Raw genomic sequence first — 20,693 nt, 5'->3', positions numbered from 1 at the left:
GACCAGGGAATAATTGCAGCCTGCAAGAGGCTGTATAAGAAGAACTTTTAGGAAGAAGTAATGGTTGTGTTGGAGGATGAAGAAGATGCAGAAGAAGACACAAGAGGAGCCAGGATACTTCAGAATCTACAAGCCTACAACATTAAGTCTGCACTCTTTAACTTTTCAGCTGCTTGGAAGGAGATGAAGCCTACGACTTTGGCAAATGGTTGGAAGAAGTTGTAGAACATTGAACCAGATTTGGATTTTGAAGGATTTGAGGCAAATGACTTTTGGCGCACCCTTGTAAATGCTGGCAACCGAGAAACAACTGAGGATGATGTTCTGAAATGGCTTGAAAATGATGAAGGTGATCCTGGCTACCAAATCCTCACTGAAGAAGCAGAAATTGTGGACGAGGTTCAATATGGCAAGGCAGAGGAAGAAGAAGATATTGAGGAAGAGCAAATTACACCAGTATGGCCTACACTGTCTGAAATGAGAAATCTCATGGACATCGCCATCCACTACATAGGGACATCTTCTGATCCCGAAACTGTCCCTTACTATTAACATTTTCGGCAGTTCAAGGCGATCATTATAAAGAAACAACATCAGAGTGGTAAACTGAAGCTGGATGCTTTCTTTAAGCGAACTTCAGCGACTCCCACTCCTATTTCACCTCCAACTGCTTGTACATCTCAACCATCTACAAGAAAACAGATGATACCAGTGCCTACATTTATGAACGTTTCAGAAGAATCTGAAGCTGAGGATTATTCAGTAGTCATTATTCAGTATCTACCTTCAGATACTGAATAATGACTACTGTACTACTACCACTATGGTCACGGCAAAATACTCTTCAACTCCAATGTCAAAAAAGGTGAGTAAATATTACATATTCTTTATTATAATTTAATATTGTACAGTACTGTATATTGTATTAAAGTTTTTTTTTTATATTAAGAACAATAAAAAATTCTCCCTAGGTTACATTTGATTTAACGGACATCCCCTTCTCCCCTATTAATCCGTTAAATTGAGGGATTACTGTACATTCCCTTGAATAAACAATTTTAGTCTGGATGACTCTGTATTGTAATCCTAATCATTGCTTCCATGATTTTCCCTATCAGTGAAATCAAATTGAACAGTCTGTACTTACCCACTTCATTCTTGAAACTACCTTTATGGATTGGCAAGACATCAGTGCTTCTCCAATCCAAGGGAATCATGCCCAAGTTCATTGAAGCCCCCTCCCACATTATTAACTTTGCCTTGGATAAAGAACTCTGATTTAATATTTTTTTCTTTGTATTTACAAATGTGTAATACTCCTTGTACCCTTTCTTTGCTCTTTCAGAAAGTTATTTCTGATGCTCAGTCTTAGCCAACTAACCAATTTCTTTGGTACTATTTCAAACCAATTTTTATCCCATACTTAGAGTTTTTTTTATTGCTCTAACTGTCTCACACTGTCTAATGGCTAATTTAATAGAGCAAAGGTTATATTAAGCTAGCCACTGAGCTATTAATCTAGGGTACATGATACAAACCTGCAACCACATCCAGATAATAGAGGATTATCATCAAGTTTTAATTAGAGGTGTTAATGTGACCTTTAGTTATATTCCTCTATCCAGTAATACCTATAATCCAATTCCTTCCATATTTGGCACAACATACCCTTGTAATGTGGCTGATTGCTTTACAAATGTGTTTTTTAAGTTGTTTGTTTGTAAATGGTTTTACAATGCAAGGCAATAATGCACCTAACTGATGCACCTAAAAGGTAAAGTTAAATGCATTGTTTTGTCAATACAAATTGTGGCTGAAGTTTAGATTGTGTTGTAGAGTTGCAACCATTTGAAAAAAGTAAAAATTTTGGCCATGTGTGGCATATCTGCTAGGAGGTGAGCAATACCGAAATAGGGAGTTCATTGTAGAAAATTAAGCAAAAATTGTTTGCCAAGTCACTATTATATATGGGCCAATCAATGCGTACATGGCAGTAAGCTGGGACTTTCAGTTTGTGCATTTGTGGTGAATCAGTGGCTGCAAGCAGATAAAGATATGTGTGGCCTATCTGTAGTTGGGCTAGTACGACTTCTTCATGTCTGTTCTTGCACATACTGTATTTCCATGGTTTGAGATCTTTCTTTATATGGAGTGACTTGTTACTGACTTGACTTTGCCAGATGTGTTACCATTGTTCAAGATATCACTTCTTTATAATGAAGTTGCAGTCTGAGACTGCAACTTCTGAGACTAAAAGATTGGTCTATAGAATTTGTAGCAGTTTTGGCATCTAGGTTGGCATATTTGTTTCCAGCAATTTCAACGTGACGAGGAATCCAACAAAAGAGAACTTGCTGTTTGTTCTGGTTTAACGTAGTCAGGATATTCCAGCTCTGCCTGACTAAGGCAGATTGGATAGTACTAATGGAATTTGTATATATAACGCTGTGAAGTATGGTTGTTGAGTGTGAAATTTAAGGCTATGTGGATAGCTGCTATATTCAATAGGAAGTTTCTTCAACAGAGAGATCTTTATGGTAATGTTGAGAAATGGTGCTGCTGCACCAACACAACTGTCAGTTTTAGATCCATCCAAATAGTTTGGGCGCATTGTGCATGCTGAATTCTCAATGCAGCATGAATTTGCAGGATGTTCTGTTGGTGTGTTTTGGTCAACATTTTTGGTCAAATACCAAACTAAGAAAGCAGACACTAGGAACCACTAGGACAATTTGATTTTCTAGTCAAAGTTCCAGTTCTGGATGCAGGTGTATCCCAAGTGGTGTGTATAGTAGTGTACAGAAGTGCATCCCAACAGTCTTTTGGGATGAGAGGTGAAAACCACCGTACTGGATCCCTTCACTACTTTGTCGATGACACCTTGTAACTGTCTTTATCACTTGCATATTTAAGAAATGGCAAGAGATACTGAAGTCATCATTACCATACAGGGTACTGTACACTGATGACTTCAGTATCTCTTGCCATTAATAGAGTGGCACCTAGCGCCGAAGCTTGTGGGACTCCGTCCTGGATGCTTGAAATAAGTGGTGATGTAAGACATTTCTGATAAACTGTGACAGATGTTCGCACAATCCCAGATATGGTATAGATTTTGCATTATACCTTTTTTCTAAGTCATGTCAAAGAGGACCATGGCAAGGTGTTCTTTTTATACAAAGGCATCATGGATGTTTATTTCTGTCCTAATCAAAAAGGTCAAGAGTGGCTTCACAGAAGCTGCATTGAACTAGAAACCAGATTAGCTAGGGCACTGATAATTTTTTCCACGATCTTGCTCATAGAGCTAGTGAGTGTAATGGGTTGGTAATGTTGAAGATTTGTAAGGTATTTTTCTGGTTTCAAAAATGCCAAAACAAAAGCACAATGCCATTTGTCCGTGAAAGTATTTTATTTGAATATTTTGTTGTAGAGAAATAACAGTGTCTTAAGGGCTGGTTCAGCAAGTTGTGCGATCATCATATAATCTATTCCATCTGGTCTTGTTGCATTGATTTTGGAGGCTAGAGCATGGTGCAATTCTCACATTGTGAAGGGAAGCTGTATGAAGCACTATATGCTGATTTAAAATTGATCAAGTTTTTTTAGCTAGTGCTTTGGGTGCCTGAAAATGGGGTGAGTAAGATGTTGTAGCTGAAATTTCCATAAACAATTTATCCAAAGTATTTGTAATCTCCTCTTGTTATGTAACAATGCACCCATTTACAGTGAACATGAGGTGTTTTGAGTACATTCATTGTATTTTGGCCCATATCATTTGTGTTTTTGAGGTTCTTTAATTGTGGAAGTGGAATGCCTTCACGTTTTCCATTTGCTGGTCTACCTATGTTTTGCTTTTGCCTGAGCCTGTTTAAAGCAGACAAGATTCGCAGCAGTTGGGAACTTTCTAAACATGTTCCATGCTCTGTTCTCTTTTTTAGCTGCACTGCATTCATTATTCCACCACATCTTTCAACATGCTGATATATTTGTGGATTACTTTGGAATTGCCTAAGCCAAGAATTAGGGTTGAATTTGAAAGTGTCTGCAATTCTGCCCAGACATGATAGGAGGGAGTATATGATGAGAGCCTTGTCGATCAATTCGGCCCTGGAAAGATTGTGCAAGGCTCAAGGGGTAGAATTTTTTTCAGCCTGGACTGTACTTGTTAACAGGAGAGATTGCTTCTACAGGGATGGGATACACTTAAATAGAAAGGGTGCAAGAATATTTGCTGATGCTATCGAGGCAGTGTTAGGTGGGTCGGAAAACTGCTAGCTTGGTGGGAGACAAAGACCAATAGATTGACAGTAGCCACTGGCAGAGGTGAAAGAGATTCTTGCACTGCTTCTATTAGAATGAGCAGAAGCCTGGAAAACAAGATGCATGGTATTTCAGAGACTGCTGGGAGCCATTGCGGTACAAGTAAACACATGGGTTGTGTTAGGGTAGCTAAGAATAGAAACAGGTGCAGGTATACTTGCGTGTACACCAATGCTAGGAGTTTAGTAAATAAATTTGATGAATTTCAGGTATTGCTCAAAACATCAAAGGCAGATATTGTTGGGATATCAGAGACGTGGTGTCACACAGATATAAGGGATGCAGAACTGGAATTTGGGGAGTACAACGTCTAAACGAAAGGATAGACAGGATAGGAAGGGAGTAGGGGTTGTGCTATTAGTTAAGAAACACATAAAATCCAAGGAAGTGAAGCCAGTCGACATCGCTGGACAGTGTAGTGTCGAATCAGTTTGGTGTGACATAAGCATTGGGAGATCAAAATTGAGAGTAGGAGTGTGCTATAGGCCTAATGACTCTGATGAGTATAATAAGAAACTGTACAGGGAAATAGAGTGGGCCAGTAAATCAGAGAGTCTTATAATGGGGGATTTTAATTTCCCAGATATTGACTGGAATTTGGGGGCTGGTCACTCACACACTAGCAGGGCTTTTGTGGATTTATTGGATGATTGTTTTCTACATCAGCATGTTCGGGAGGCAACTAGAGGGAGTAATACTCTTGATTTGATTATCAGCAGTGATTCTTCATGCATTAAGAATCTGCAGATAAATGAACCACTAGGTGGCAGTGATCACAGTGTGCTGAAGTGGGATTTACTCAAAGAGGTAACTACCATTAGGGGTAAAGGGAAGGGTTATTGCTTCCGTAAAGGCGACTACGATGGACTGAGACAGTATTTAAATTCTATACAGTGGGACCAACTGACGATGTTACCAACAGCAAATTCAAAATGGGAAGCATTCAAAGAATTAATCTTGGAAGCTACTAGGCTTTACATACCAACTCAGAAATATTGTTCAAGGTTTAGGCCAAAATGGATGTCAGATGAACTAATGAGGCATATGGCAGAGAAGAAAAATGCATGGGATACTTACAAATTAACACATGACACAGAAGCCTATGATAGATACAAGTTGATATGCAACCAAGTTACAAAGGAGGTTAGGCAGGCGAAGGCAGATTACGAGAAATCCTTGGCAAGGGATGCAAAGAAAAACAGCAAAGAGTTCTTTACTTATGTAAACTCTAGAAGGAAGGGGATGAATCAGATTGGTCCACTTGATATTGATGGGTCAACTGTTGATGACCCTGCTCAGGTAGCTAACAAACTAAATGAATATTTTGCATCGACATTCACACATGAGGAGTTATTCAGCGAGGGGAATGCCAGAGGTGTATTCAACTCTAGCAGTAAGCTACAGAATCTTGAAATCACTGGGAGTAAAGTGGAGGAGAAACTGTTGAAGATAAACACAAGAAAGGCACCCGGGGTGGATGGGATCTATCCAGTTATATTAAAAGAGGCAGCAAAGGAAGTAAGCAAACCCTTAGCCATAATTATGAGAGCTTCCTTGGACTCAGGGGAGGTACCCATAGACTGGAAATGTGCAAATGTGACCCCAATTCACAAAGGAGGATCAAAGGCTGACACAAGTAATTATAGACCTGTGACTTAACTTCTGTTCCAGGAAAATTAATGGAGGCACTGGTTAAAGAAGCACTGCAGGATCATTTAGACAAGACTTCAGTTATAGCTCGGACACAGCATGGTTTTGTTAAGGGGAAGTCTTGCCTGACCAATTTGATTGGATATTATGATGCAGTCACAAAAGAACTGGATGCAGGGAATAGCTTTGATATTATATACTTGGATCTTAGAAAGGCTTTTGATACTGTTGCACATGGAAGACTGCTACACAAATTGGAGAAGTGTGACATTGGAGGCAAATTGCTGCTATGGATAAAGGGGTGGTTGAGGGGGAGAAGACAGAGAGTGGTAATCAATGGACACTGCTCATTGTGGACTAATGTTATTAGTGGAGTCCCTCAGGGCTCAGTGTTGGGTCCATTATTGTTTTCTGTATTTATAAATGATATTGATGATGGTATATCAAGCTTAATGTCCAAGTTTGCAGACGATACAAAGGTTGGCAGGGTTGTCAAGGACACTACTGACACTATGCTGCTGCAACAGGATCTGGGAAGGTTGAGCAGATGGGCTGAGAGGTGGCAAATGAAGTTTAACATTGACAAATGTAAAGTACTACACATGGGAAACAGCAACCCAGAGCAACGTATCAACTCTGTGGTACTACACTGACAGTGGTAGAGAATGAAAGGGACTTGGGGGTGGTTGTGCAGGCAGATATGAAGTTCTCTGAGCAGTGCAGACGGGCTGCAAGAGTAGCTCATGGAGTATTGTCAATGATATATAGGAATTTTTCCAGCAGGGATAAGGAGGTGATTATTCCCTTGTATAAGGCAATGGTCAGGCCACACCTAGAGTACTGTATACAGGTCTGGAGGCCTCATTTCAAGAAGGATGTAGAGCTGCTGGAATGAGTACAGAGAAGGGCAACAAGATTAGTGAATGGAACAAAGGGGTGCTCTTACGAAGAAAGGCTTAAGTTTTGCAAATTACAGTGTCTGGAGACTAGGCACCAGCGAGATGATCTGATAGAGGTGTATAAAGCCTTGAATGGTTTGAGCATGCTCAATGCTGATGGGATTCTTTCTCTAGCTCAGAATAAACACCTGAGAGGGCATAAATTCAAATTGAGGAAAGACAGATGTAGGATAGACGTGCGGAAATTTGCCTTTAGCCTGCGGGTGGTTGGTTGGTGGAACAGACTTCCATCCCTTGTAGTGGAGGTTGGATAGCCTAAATAAGTTTAAGGCTCAGCTGGACAGGTATTTTGAATGAACAGAGGGGTGAAGTGGAAGTGGGGTTTTTTTTTTTTTTTTTTGGCTGATGCTGCATAAGCTTGCTTTCTTGCATCAAATGCCTCTACTAATGCTAATGCTAATTGCTTGGTGTGCTGCATGTAGTATTTAGTTAGATATACAGTGCAACCTCGATATAACGTCTCTTCACACCATAGGTATGATCATTTCCCCAAAACAAATTATGAAAAAAAAAAAAGAAAAAAAAAAACAGTTGCGTGTTCAAAGAACTTGCAATTTCATATTGGAAACTGGAAAAAGTCAACATGTATATACTTGTATCTACTGTATATCCGACCATAACTCCAAGAGGGAAAATTAGCTAAAACCTGGCTGTACATTCACTTCGATAAATTCAATATTCAGTTGCAGAATAGTTTTTGTAAACAACAGGATTTGTCATACACTAATTACTGTAAATGTCCAGTTTCTCCCCTCAGTGAGAGAAGCAATAAAAGAGTATATCAGTGGAACGCTAATTACAAGCAGCTACCTCTGGAGGAATATGGCTACCGTTTCTCAAGTACGTTGCATTAGTTATTGCATTAATTAGAAAATAAATTTTTACAACAGTACATGATATCCTTTCTTCGACTAAAAGTTACACTTAGAATAGTAAAAATGATAAGGACTAAACTAGACAAAAAAATATACACGAATTGACAAGTGATTTATGGAGAAATCACTTGACTTAACTTTGGTACTATGATGGTAATAACAGTAATGGGCATATAGTGCAAAGAAGCCACAGGGTTTTGTTACACTAGATGGGAAGAGAGAGAGAGAGAGAGAGAGAGAGAGAGAGAGAGAGAGAGAGAGAGAGAGAGAGAGAGAGAGAGAGAGAGAGAGAGAGAGAGACAGACAGAAGAGTAGATAAGAAAATACAAATTATTTGCTTTCTTCCTCACATAGGTAACTATCTATTTGACCTTTGAATTTATTCAAACTGTCAGCCTCAACTACATGCAAAGGCAACCTGTCCCAGTAATCAATGACTAGCTGGCTAAAAGAAAACTTCCTACAATCTAGTCTAAACCTCTTCCACTTTAATTTCAATTTATTTCCCCAAGTTTTGGAATTCACTATAACAGTGAAAATTACACCTTCACTGTTATCATACCACCTCCGAAGTGCCTGATTGCCAAGCTCTGTAGCCCAATAATTGGAGTCTTTCCTTGTATGGCTGCCTTTTTGCTGAACACACCATGCAAGTTACACGTCTTTGAATCATTTCAAGAAGCTCAATGTGTTTTTTTAGATGAGGTCTCCATACTTGAACACAGTATTCCAAATGTGGTCTTACAATTGTCTTATACAGTGGGACTATGACCTCCATATCTCTATACGATAATGTTTGATAAATCATCGACAGGACAACAGCTTTCCTGGCTGTTCACACTGCTCAGAAAACTTTATGCCTGCCTGTATTATAACTCCCAGATCCCTTTCTTTCTCTAGTGTTTTTAATTCAACCCCATGAAGTGCATAATTCATTTTGGGGTTGCTATTCCCCAAATGTAAGATTAGACCTTGCATTTTACTACATTAAAACACACCCTGTTCAAGTCATTCTAAAGGAACGCTACTTGGTACTGATCACTAACTACACTACCAATCTTTATGTAGTCTACAAATTTTGACATCAAGCCTTTAATACCATCACCAATGTCATTTATGAAAATCTGAAACAACAGCACTCCAAGAACCGATCCTTGGTGGACCCTATTTCTCACTTCCCACCAATCTGAAGAATATTCATTAATCGCTACCCTCTGCCTTCTGCCCTGCATCCACCCACCCAACAATCCATCTTAGAATCTTTCTGGTAATTCCAACTAGTTCTAGCTTATACAGTAACCCAAATAAATTATGTTGAAATTGTACCCTGCATCCAGCTAATGAGTAACTGTGTCAAAATAGCTTACTATGTTATGAGGTTAGGCAAGTGAAGGCAGATTACGAGAAATCTTTGGCAAAGGATGCAAAGAAAAATGAAAAGACTTCTTTAATTATATAAAATCTAGGAGGGGGATGAATCCGATTGGTCTGCTTGATATCGATGGAGTATTTATATCAAACTGAATGAGTATTTAGCATCTACTTTCACACATGAGGAATTGTGTAAGGAAGTGGAGAACAGAAGCTTATTAAACTCTAATGAGGACCTAAATGATTTTGTAATAACTGAGAGTAAAGTGGAGGAGAAATTGTTGAAGTTAACATTAAGAAAGGCACCTGGGATGGATGGGATCTATAAAATTATATTAAAGGAGGTGGTAAAGGAAGTAAGCAAACCGTTAGCCATAATCATGAGAGCATCATTGGACTCAGAGGAGATCTCCACAGACTGGAGATGTGCAAATGTATCTCCAGTTTACAAAGAGGGATCAAAGGGTGACACGAGTAATTACAGTCCTGTTAGTTTAACTTCTGTTCCGGAGAAAATAATGGAGTCACTGGTTAAAGAAGCTTTGCAAGATAATCTAGACAAGACAGCAGTAATAATTCAGACACAGCATGGGTTTGTTAAGGGGAAGTCTTTTCTGACCCATTTGATTGGATGCTATGATGTGGTCACAAAGGAACTGGATGCGAAATATAATTTTGATATCATATACTTGGATTTCAGGAAAGCTTTTGATACTGTTGCACATGGAAGACTACTGTACAAATTGGAGCAGTATGGCATTAAGAGCAAGTTGCTAAAATGGATAAAAGGATGGTTGAGTGAGACAACCATCCTTTTATCCATTTTAGCAGACAGAAGACAGAGTGGTAATCAACGGATACTGCTTGTCGTGGACTAATGTTATTAGTGGTGTCCCCAAAGGTTCGGTGTTGGACCCATTATTGTTTTGTATACAGGCAGTTCTCGCTTTACGAGTTCCCAGGTTTATGAGTTTTTTCCCAAAGTATCAAGTATCAACAGAATCGAAAATATATGGACATTTAATTGCAAAAAATGAATGTTAAACATTCATAAATACCGCATTCCAAACCACATGCATAGTTATACAATATAGTGTACCCTGCTTTACGATATGAATCAGTTCCAGAGACACCATCGTATTTAAAATACCGCAATGTGAACCCAATAACACATTGTTTTTTGGTAGTTCGTTTCAAGATCTTGGAAGTTGAAATTTTCGCTGTATAACTAAGTTATTTATCTCTCTAAAATGTCATTTTTAAGATCACGAGTGTGATCTTAAAACCATATAAAAGGTCATGAGCATGGTTTGTAAATTGTATTAGTTACCAATTCAAATCATTAAAATGCACTACACTTTCATTGTTATCATATGTTCCGTTATAAGAATCAATTTTAAATGCCTTTGTGATATTTTTCTAAAGCACATTTCTGGAGGTCACAACCATAAAACAACAAAAACAATTTGCACTTTCCAGTTTATTGGGCTTTTCTGTTACTGCAAGCAATTATAAACGGGTAGTAAACTTGATGTTATTGCATTTGCCAAAATACCGATAGCTTGAATTGTGTGGTTTTTTACATTATTATGGTGAAATGTGTTTGCCCTTTACTGAAATCTTCAATCGTATAAAAAACAAATTTTCAGAATATTCTCTTCATTCCTTTTTTTTAAGTTTCGTAAACTTGTTACTCCACGCGTATCATGTTAGTTGCAATTTGTGCGTGCCATTAAAAAATGTTTATGCATGATATCGTGAAATTTATAAAGAAAATAGACGATTATCTTGGAAACAAACGCCTCTTGAAACATTTCTGAAGAAGATGATTCCTTGTGCAATAAACCAAAGAGTGCTGAGCCAATAATGAGTGATCAACGAGTGCACATTTAGTCGATGATGATGAAGAATAAACATTCTTTAACATTTGTAAGTCGTAAATAATATCTCTATTATTATAAATTGCTTGATTTTACAAGCTACGTTTTCATTTCTTTCGATAAATCAATCATTGTTTAAACATAAATTAATTAGCTAACTAATTTCATTGTTGAAATTAGTTAACTAATTAGTTTATGAGTTTTCACTTTACGAGTGCGCGCTAGGAAAGAATTAACTCGTAAAGTTGAGAACTACCTGTATTTATCAATAATACCGATGAAGGTATATCAAGCTTAATGTCAAAGTTTGCAGATGATACATAGGTTGGCAGAATTGCAGATGGGCTGAGAAGTGGCAACTGAAGTTTAACATTAACAAATGCAAAGTACTGCATATGGGTTATTATTGTTATTTGGTTTTTAGGAGCATTAGCAACTAAGGCCATATTGCTCCGGGAATATGCGGTGGTCATTCCCTCACCTTTCCGCATTCTCCGTATTTGGTGGTGACGGGCTCGAACCCCGGTCTAATCAAGAAGGGTGTGCTACGCACTGCTGCTCCTTCCCACCTGGCTACGGAGGCGCCCTCTGCATATGGGTAAAAACAATCCCAGAGAAACATACCAAATGTGTGGGACTACACTTAGGGTGGTAGAAAATGAAAAGGATCTAGGAGTGATTGCGCAGTCAGATATGAGTTTCCTGAGCAATGCAGACAGGCTGCCAGAGCAGGTCATGGGGTATTGTCAATGATATACAGGAATTTTGCTAGAAGGGAAAAAGGAGGTGATTATCCCTTTGTATGACACAATGGTCAGGCCATGCCTTGAGTACTGCGTATAGGTCTGGAGGCCTCATTTTTATTATAAAATTGAGGCCTCCAGACAATATTGTCTCCCAATAAAACAAGATCACAGTCAATCAGAACGTTATGCACTTAACTATTCTTATCTGGGATGCAAATCAGGGGTACATCACTTAACAGGTCACGAGATACTTAAGTCCCCAACGAGCTACCAGTTACATTTTTTTGTAAGGTAAACACTGATGTCTTCAGTAATTCAAATCCTTCTTGTAATGCACCATGTTCTTATTTGAGATCAATACACTCCTTTATATCAGGTGCAAAGAAAAGAATCATCAGTTGAGCTAGGTTTGTCCACTAGCCCAACCTTAGAATACATGCCACAGGCTATACAAAAAACAAACTCGTGACCCACACTGGAAATACCTGCAGGCATTTCTGTCTAGGTAATGATGTTGTAGGACTTTGTATTTGGAGTGGATCTTGTGGCAATCATTATTAAGGTAAAATTTCAGCTTTAGAAAGATTAAAAAATTTAAATTTACAATATATTAAGAATTTAAATTACCAAAATATTATAGAAATCAAACTGCTGATAAAACTTTAACAACTATTTAAGTTAAATTTAAGCAAATAAACGAAAATTATAATGAAGTTCCCACCAAAATACACTAGCCAAAAAAAAATTTTTTTATCGTACCTCGGCATGGAAATATGTGATTCTGGAGGAAATAAACTTGAAGATTCTGAAAATCACCATAAAAAGTCTCTATCACGTCTATACCAAAAGATGCACAACATTTAATGTTAAAATAAAGGGATATACAGGAACTTCCCTACTTACATAATACCCAACTTACGCAAATTCGACTTTACTTAAGTTTTTGCCAGCCGATGCAAACTGAAAAAAATATGGAACCGTATTTTGCATCTGCAGGGATAAATGGAGGTATTGTGAAAATATCATAATGTGAACCCAATAACATATTGTTTTGTTTTTTCTGTAATTCGTTCTAAGTCCTTGGAAGTTGAAAATTTCGTTATATTACTAAGCTATTTATCTCTCTAAAGGGTCATATTTATAATGAAAATTGCACTACAAATTCATCGTTATTGTATGCTCTCGTTATAAGAATCAATTCTGAACGTCGTTGTGATATTTTTCTAAAGCACATTTCTGGATGTCGCGACAAAAAAACAATAAAAACAATCTGCACTTTCCGGTTTATTGAGCTTTTCTGTTAGCACAATCCATTATAAACGGGTAGTAAACTTGATCTTACTGCATTTGCAATAATACCAATAACTGGAATTCTGTGGGTTTTTACATTATGGTATTAAGTGAAATGAGTTCCCCTTCACTGAAATCATATAAAAAACAAATTTTCAGAAACTTCTCTTCATTCCTATTTACGTATTACAAATGGTGAAGAAAAGGGACCAATGGAAAGGGCAAGTGTTGGCAATGCCAGGAACCGAAACAAAATTGACTTAGAAATGAAGATGATTAATTAAGAAGTACGAAGCAGGAAAACGTTTGTCATCTATTGCAAGGGAATTAGGTCTCACTGCTTCAACAGTTAATACTATTTTAAAGGACAGTGCAAGTATAAAAGAAAGTGTCAGAGGATCAACACACTTAAGATCAACAGTGACCACAAAACAGTGTTCAGGTGCTATATTGAAGATGGAAAAGCTATTAATAATATGGATGGCAAATCAGATTCAGAAGCAAGTGACCCTGAGTCCAATGGCCATTCAAGCAAAAGCAAGTATTTATGAAGATATTAAGGATAAGTACGGCCTACCCCAAGCCAAGTTTGTGGCAAGCAATGAGTGGTTTAACAGGTTCAAGCATCACGCTGGTTTCCAAAATCATTAAAGTATGCGGTGAAACCAGTGGATTCTGCAGCTGCAGAGAAATTTTGTGATGTGTTGGAAAAAATTATTGATGAAGGTGGCTGTTCAATGCAGCAAATTTTTAACGTTGACGAGATTGCTCTGTATTGGAAAAAATGCCGATCGCACATACATTGCCAAAGAGGAAAAGAATGCCAGGTTTCAATGCTTCAAAAGATAGGGCCACACTATTGCTTGAGCGGGAGATTTCAGATTAATACCACTTTCACACTACAGCAGGAGATTTCAGATTAATACCACTACTTGTGTACCATTCTAGAAATCCTCGTGCATTTAAGGGCATCAATAAAATCACCCTACCCGTGCATTTCTGATCGAACCAGAGAGCATGGATAACAGTATCTCTCTCTTTGATACGATATGCAATATGCAACATTCTTCTCCTGAACAGCCTTAGCACATTTATTGGAAACTAAGGTTTAGATAAAGGACGAGATTTTAAAGTGGAGTGTGTGATAAAGGATTCCATTCCTACAAGAATAATTTCACTGACCCGATCTGGGCAAACGTTGACATCAGAAGTTTTGAAACAGTAGTCCGATCAGGGAAAAGAAGAAAATAAATCACACAGGTCAATCCATTTTGCATTCTTGTAATGCCAAACAACTCGAGGTTGGGAACAGCCATGAGATAAAGGCTCCACTGGAGAAGAGACAATCACCAAGTTGTGATCTGAGGTGCCTAAAGGACCACTCACTTCGACTGTGTACTTAGAAAGGTTGTTTGTGAGAAAAAGATCAAGCGTGTTGGCTGTATGGTTAGGACTGTACGGTATTCTTGTAGGTAAATGAACAATGTGTGCAAGATCATTAGTAATTGCAAAAGCCTCAGCGTCTCGACCAGCTGGGTCGGTGTGACTAGAGAATGGAAGCCAGCTGTAGTTGTAAACATTAAAATCGCCAAGGAAAATTACCTCACTGTTAGGAAAGCTGGACTGGAGAAAGTCAAGTTGCAAAGAGAGGAAGTCGAAGAGCTCCAAGCGATTAGTGGAGTTGGGAGAACAATAGAGACAACAGATGAATTTGACACAATGAGGTAGAAAGATTTTAAGCCAGAGAAGATCGAAAAGAGGAGATTCCAAATTACCAAGTCAATGACAGGAAATATAGGAATGGACATATGCACAAGTACCATCTTTGAGGCAAACGGAACCATACAGCAAATAATTTGGGCAACTGAGATGAGCAGTAGTTGAATCAACTGATAACCAAGATTCTGTTAGAAAAAGTACATGGGGTTTCACAGACTGCAAGTGAAAATGGAAATCGTTGAGATTAGAATTAAGACCCCATATACTTTAGAAATGAAGTAGGATATGTTTGGAAGGTTTGGATCTTTTCACAGATAAGCTTACTCTATTAGTTTGACAATTCATGGTGTATTTAATAGTAAGAAAAAGTGTGGGGGGGGGGGGTCATGCTGTATGAAGTAATGAAATTTTTGGATATGGCATACACATGGTAAGAATATACCCAGATACTTTACATAACATGGCCTCGACAATGCTGCCCCCCCCCCAAGCATACACACTACTCGGACTCCCTCCAGTCACTATCTGGCAGAGCAGGGGATAGCAAAATTATACACTAACCGATCCAGAAGCCTCCTAAAGAGTTACCAATAGTTTCGGTCCAGAGTACTAACTAGTGGCCAGCCTGCGAACACCGTTTTAGAGCTGTACCCTAGAAATGTAAGGAAGATTGGATCTCGCCATGATGCCCATCATAACCTCAAAAGTCATTAGTCATACTGCATGATGGAAGAGATGGGAAGGGTTGACTGGAACTTAGCTCTGGAGACTAAACATGGGTTCCACCACTTCAAGCCCCCAATAAGCAAAATGGTGATATTGCACCGGTTGATGAGAGTCATCTACCTAGTATTGCCTGGTAACACAGAGGAGCGGCATTCCTCCATGTGGTGTGGGCACCACACCTCGACTCCTGCTTACATTGGTTCACATCTGGGTGGTCAACCACAGTGTGCTTGTGCATGGGGGTTATACCCAGGATTACTAACAGTCTCACCATCGTGAAGGTGCAAGCAGAGGATTTGGCTGTTACAGACCGTCTGGACTTTGCCGAAATCGGGTCCACTTGACTTGAGTGTCATCCAAATATCAGTTCCATCAGTGTTTTAGACTCCCAGGTAGCAAGTAAAGCTTGTCTGGCATATCTGAGGGAATGTCTGACAACCTAAAGGACCATTTATGTTAAAAGGACTGGGGAATAAAATTGTAAAATTTTTTCGGCTATAACAAACTTTGCTTATAAAGTGGGTATAAAGTTGTTGCCTGGCACTGATGTTACATCAAGGTTGCAATGTATATCCTACTGCCAAGCTTATGGATGTTTGCTGGACCTGCTTTTCTTCCAGTACTGCTAGCTGCTTGTATACATTCAACTTTGGAAAAGTTCTATTTGGCAAATTTGTTTAGAAAAGTGGGGATTGCTAGTATCAGTTCCCATTTATAAGTGATCTGTCACCTGACATTTACCCATCACTTTAATGATATGGAGCTAAAGCGACAATGCTTCAGTTTACATAATTGTTCATGGGGACTGATCAAAGTATTACTGATATCCAATTAAAATAATGGAAAAATTATTCTTTTCATCCAGTTCTTAACGACTTCAAAGTAATTAAATTTTTTTTTTTTTATGTGAACCCCAAACATGAGAGGTATTAGAATCTATAGTACTTAGTACCGTGCTTGGGTTGGAGGTTGAGAAGACGAAAGAAGATATTTGTTGACATTGGACTTGAACTTTTGTAGATTGTAATTTTCAGGAAATACGTATGAAGGAAGGTTGTTCTAGGAAATGGCAGTTGAATGAATAAATGAGGAAGATGAAAAGTTGGTTCTGTGGGTTTGAAGTTGGACAGTAAATGGATGTTAGCTGGTGGCGGCACGTGTTCTGACTGTTTTGAGAGAGAGAGAGAGAGAGAGAGAGAGAGAGAGAGAGAGAGAGAGAGAGAGAGAGAGAGAGAGAGAGAGAGAGAGAGCGGGAATTATAGAAGCCAATTCAGAAGAACAGTGCCCATGGAAGTATCTGTAGAAGAGGAATGCAGCAGAAACAGTACGTCTACGAGAAAGAGAGTGGAGAGACTCTGTTAGAGATGAATCATTAATTAACCTAACTGCCCTCTTCAGAATGGAATCAAGAAGCCTGAGAGAGGTTTTGGGGGCACCACCCCAGTTGTGGGAACAATATTCCATGGCATGGGGTATTTGAGATTTATACAGAGTGAGCAGCTGTTTGGAAGAAAAGTAACGCAGAGAGCGAAAAAGAAAACCAAGTTTTTTAGATGCACAGAAAGCAATATTTGTAATGTGGTTGTGCCAAGAGAGATTAGAAATCAGGGTAATCCCCAAAAGAGATATATCATTTTGCCTAGAAATCGGAGTGTCACTAAAGATACGCATAGGAGCAGAAGAATCCTTTTTGCGAGATATAAGACAAGACTGAGTTTTAGAAGGGTTGAAATCAACTAAGTTGTCTTTGCCCCACTGGAGAATTACCTGTAGATCGGCATTTAAAGAATTGGTAGCAGATTTTCGAGAAGTTGGCTGATTGAGCAGGACAAGGTTTCTCAAAATGGAAAGTGGAATGCAATGTGCTATCATCGGCAAAACTATGGATAGGATTTCCAGTCAAGAAGGTCATTAATATACAAGAGGAAAAGAGTGGGGGAAAGAACTGAACCTTGGGAGACACCGGCATTAGTGGAGAAGTTAGAAGACAGATAGCCATCTACAATCACCCTCAGTGAACGATCAGAGAGAAAACTGGATAACCAATTAATAAAAACAGTTGGCACACCATAAGATGGAAGCTTGTTTAGAAGACTTTTATGCCAAACACGATCAAAAGCCTTTGAGGTGTCAAGAGCAACTACTTGTGTTTCACCGAACGTTTCCATTGAATTAGTCCATAAATGGGTAACATAAACCAGAATATCACCAGTGAATCGACACTGACGGAATCCATACTGGCGATCATTGATCAGACGGAAGGTTTCTAGGTAGTTTAAGAGTTGGCGGTTAATTGATTTCTCCATTACTTTAGAATTAATTGCAATGGCACGATAATTGGATGGGAGGGATTTGTCACCATTTTTAGGAACTGGCTAGATATGAACAAATTTCCAAGCAGAAGGAAAAACACCTTTAGAATAAGAAAGTGAAAAAAGGCTGCAAAGGATAGGAGTAAGTTCAGGAGCACAGGTTTTGAGAACATGTGGAGAAATACCATCAGGACCTGGAGCTTTCTTGGACAAAAGTTGCGGCCAATAGCTTTGGCAAGAGACCAGAATGCTCGGCTACCATTAGGGCAAGAAGCAAGTTTTCTACTCTTAGCTTGTTTAAACTCTAGTTGGGACTGATTAATAACTGCTTTACAATTGTTGCAAGCTTTGGTGTGAGCAGAAAATGAAACTGAAGAATTAGTAACAAGCCAATTACGATATGCAACATTCTTCTCTTGAACAGCTTTAGCACATTTATTGGAAAACCAAGGTTTAAATAAAGGACGAGATTTTTAAGTGGAGTGTGGGATAAAGGATTCCATTCCTGCAAGAATAATTTCACTGACACAATCTGAGCAAACGTTGACATCAGAAGTTTTGAAACGGTAATCCGACCAAGGAAAAGAAGACTCTCAGGTCATCCCATTTTGCATTCTTGTAATGCCAGATAACAGAGGTTGGGAATAGCCAATGAGATAAAGGTTCCATTGGAGAAGAGACAATCACCAAGTTGTGATCTGAAGTGCCTAAAGGACCTCTCACTTTTACCGTGTACTTAGAAGGGTTGTTTGTGAGAAAAAGATCAAGCGTATTGGCTGTATGATTAGGATTGTCCGGTATTCTTGTAGGAAAATGAACAATCTGTGCTAGGTCATTAGTAATTGCAAAAGCCTCAGCATCTCGACCAGTTGGGTCGGTGTGACTAGAAAATGGAAGCCAGCTGGAGTTGTGAACATTAAAATCACCAAGGAAAATTACCTCACCGTTAGGAAAGTTGGACTGGAGAAAGTCAACTTGCAAAGAGAGGAAGTCAAAGAGCTCCAAGTGATTAGCGGAGTTGGGAGAACAGTAGAAACAACAGATGAATTTGATACAATGAGGCAGAGCGATTTTAAGCCAGAGACGATCAGAGAGGAGATTCCAAATTGCCAATTCTCTGACAGGGAATATCAGAACGGACATATGCACAAGTACCACCTTTGAGGCGAAAGGAATCATACAGCGAATAATTTGGGCATCTGAGATGAGCAGTAGTTGAATCAACCGATAACTGAGATTCTGTCAGAAAAAGTACATGGGGTTTGGCACACTGCAAGTGGAAATGGACATCATTGAGATTAGAATTTAGACCACGTATATTTGTGAAATGAATTAGGAAGTGCTTGGGAGGTTTAGATCTTTTTGCAGATAAGCTTGTTCTATTAGTTTGACAATTCATGGTGTATTCAATAGTAAGAAAAAGTGGGTGGGACATGCTGTATGAAGTAATGAAATTTTTGGATATGGCGTACACGTGGTAAGAATATACCTAGATCCTTGACATAACGTGGCCTCGACAATGCTCCCCGCATACACACTACTCGGACTCCCTCCAGTCACTATCTGGCAGAGTAGAGGTAACAAGATTATACACTAGCTGATACAGAAGCCTCCTAGAGAGTTACCAATAGGTTCGGTCCGGTGTACTAACTAGTGGCCAACCTGCGAACACTGTTTTAGAGCTGTACCCTCGAAATGTAAGGAAGATTGGATCTCGCCACGACGTTCATCATAACCTCAAAAGTCATCAACCATACTGCATGATGGAAGAGATAGGGAAGGGTTGACCGGAACTTAGCTCTAGAGAATAAACATGGGTTCCACCACTTCAAGCCTCCAATAATTAGTATTAGTACTAGTAATAATTAGTACTAATACTAATCCAATGATTAGTATTAGTATTAGTATGGGTTTTAATTCAGAAAAGGAAATTACGATGCCTTAAGGTACTACATGGCCTCTATTAACTGGGTAGATATCGTGCAGAGAATGAATACAATTGAACTGTGGTACGCTTTTAAAACATTAATCACAGATGCCTTGAATGCGTATATACCATTAAAAAAATACTCCACGAGAAGGGTTCCAAGTTGGATGAATAGTGAAGTTGTCGCATTACTTGAGCAGAAAAAGGTGGCATGAAAATGTTACAGAGCAATAAAAAGTACTGAAGCCTATAACAGCTACAAGGTGATCTGTAATAGAGCCACAGAAAAGGTTCGACAGGCAAAGGCAGTTTATGAGAAATCACTAGCAAACAGAGCAAAGAGGGGGGATAAAGAATTCTTCACATATATAAATGCCAAGAAGAGCAGGACAAACCAGATCGGACCTTTACGTCAGGGAAAGGGGATAGTAATAAATACACCAGCTGCCGTTGCAGATGAACTCAACAGTTATTTTGCATCGATATTTACAAATGTTTGTTATTTGGTTTTTAAGAGCATTAGCAACTAAGGCCATATTGCTCCGGGATATGCGGTGGTCATTCCCTGACCTTTCCGCATCCTCCGTATTTGGTGGTGACGGGCTCAAACCCCGGTCTAATCAAGAAGCGTGTGCTACGCACTGCTGATATTTACAAATGAAAAGCCTTTTGTGGCAATGGGAAATTGTGGGAGCGAAGTTAAAAAATATGTAATTAACGATATTGAAATTTCGCAAGATTATTCAATGAAAAAACTTTCGAGCCTACAGACCAGTAAGGCTCCTGGAGGTGATGGAATATACCCTATAATCTTAAGAGAGGCGGAAAGAGAGTGCACTGAACCATTGAGGCTAATTATGCGAGCATCACTAGACTCTGGGGAGATTCCCTTGGATTGGAAAAGTGCAAATGTAT

The 20,693-nt window shown here is 38.9% G+C and overlaps 1 protein-coding gene across 1 annotated transcript in view; it reads right to left on the bottom strand.

The window, feature by feature from the left end:
- The window catches only part of LOC150081899 (DNA replication complex GINS protein PSF1-like), a 128,172-nt gene that overhangs the window by 63,684 nt on the left and 43,795 nt on the right, over positions 1 to 20,693 (bottom strand). The gene's annotated exons all lie outside the window — the stretch shown is intronic.

Source organism: Mastigoproctus giganteus, chromosome 8 (assembly GCF_048544385.1).
Source record: "Mastigoproctus giganteus isolate SK-2022 chromosome 8, ASM4854438v1, whole genome shotgun sequence".
NCBI classification, from domain to species: Eukaryota; Metazoa; Arthropoda; class Arachnida; order Uropygi; family Thelyphonidae; genus Mastigoproctus; species Mastigoproctus giganteus.
The sequence above is the reverse complement of the archived record's forward strand: the minus strand, read 5'-3'. Positions and strand labels throughout refer to the sequence as shown.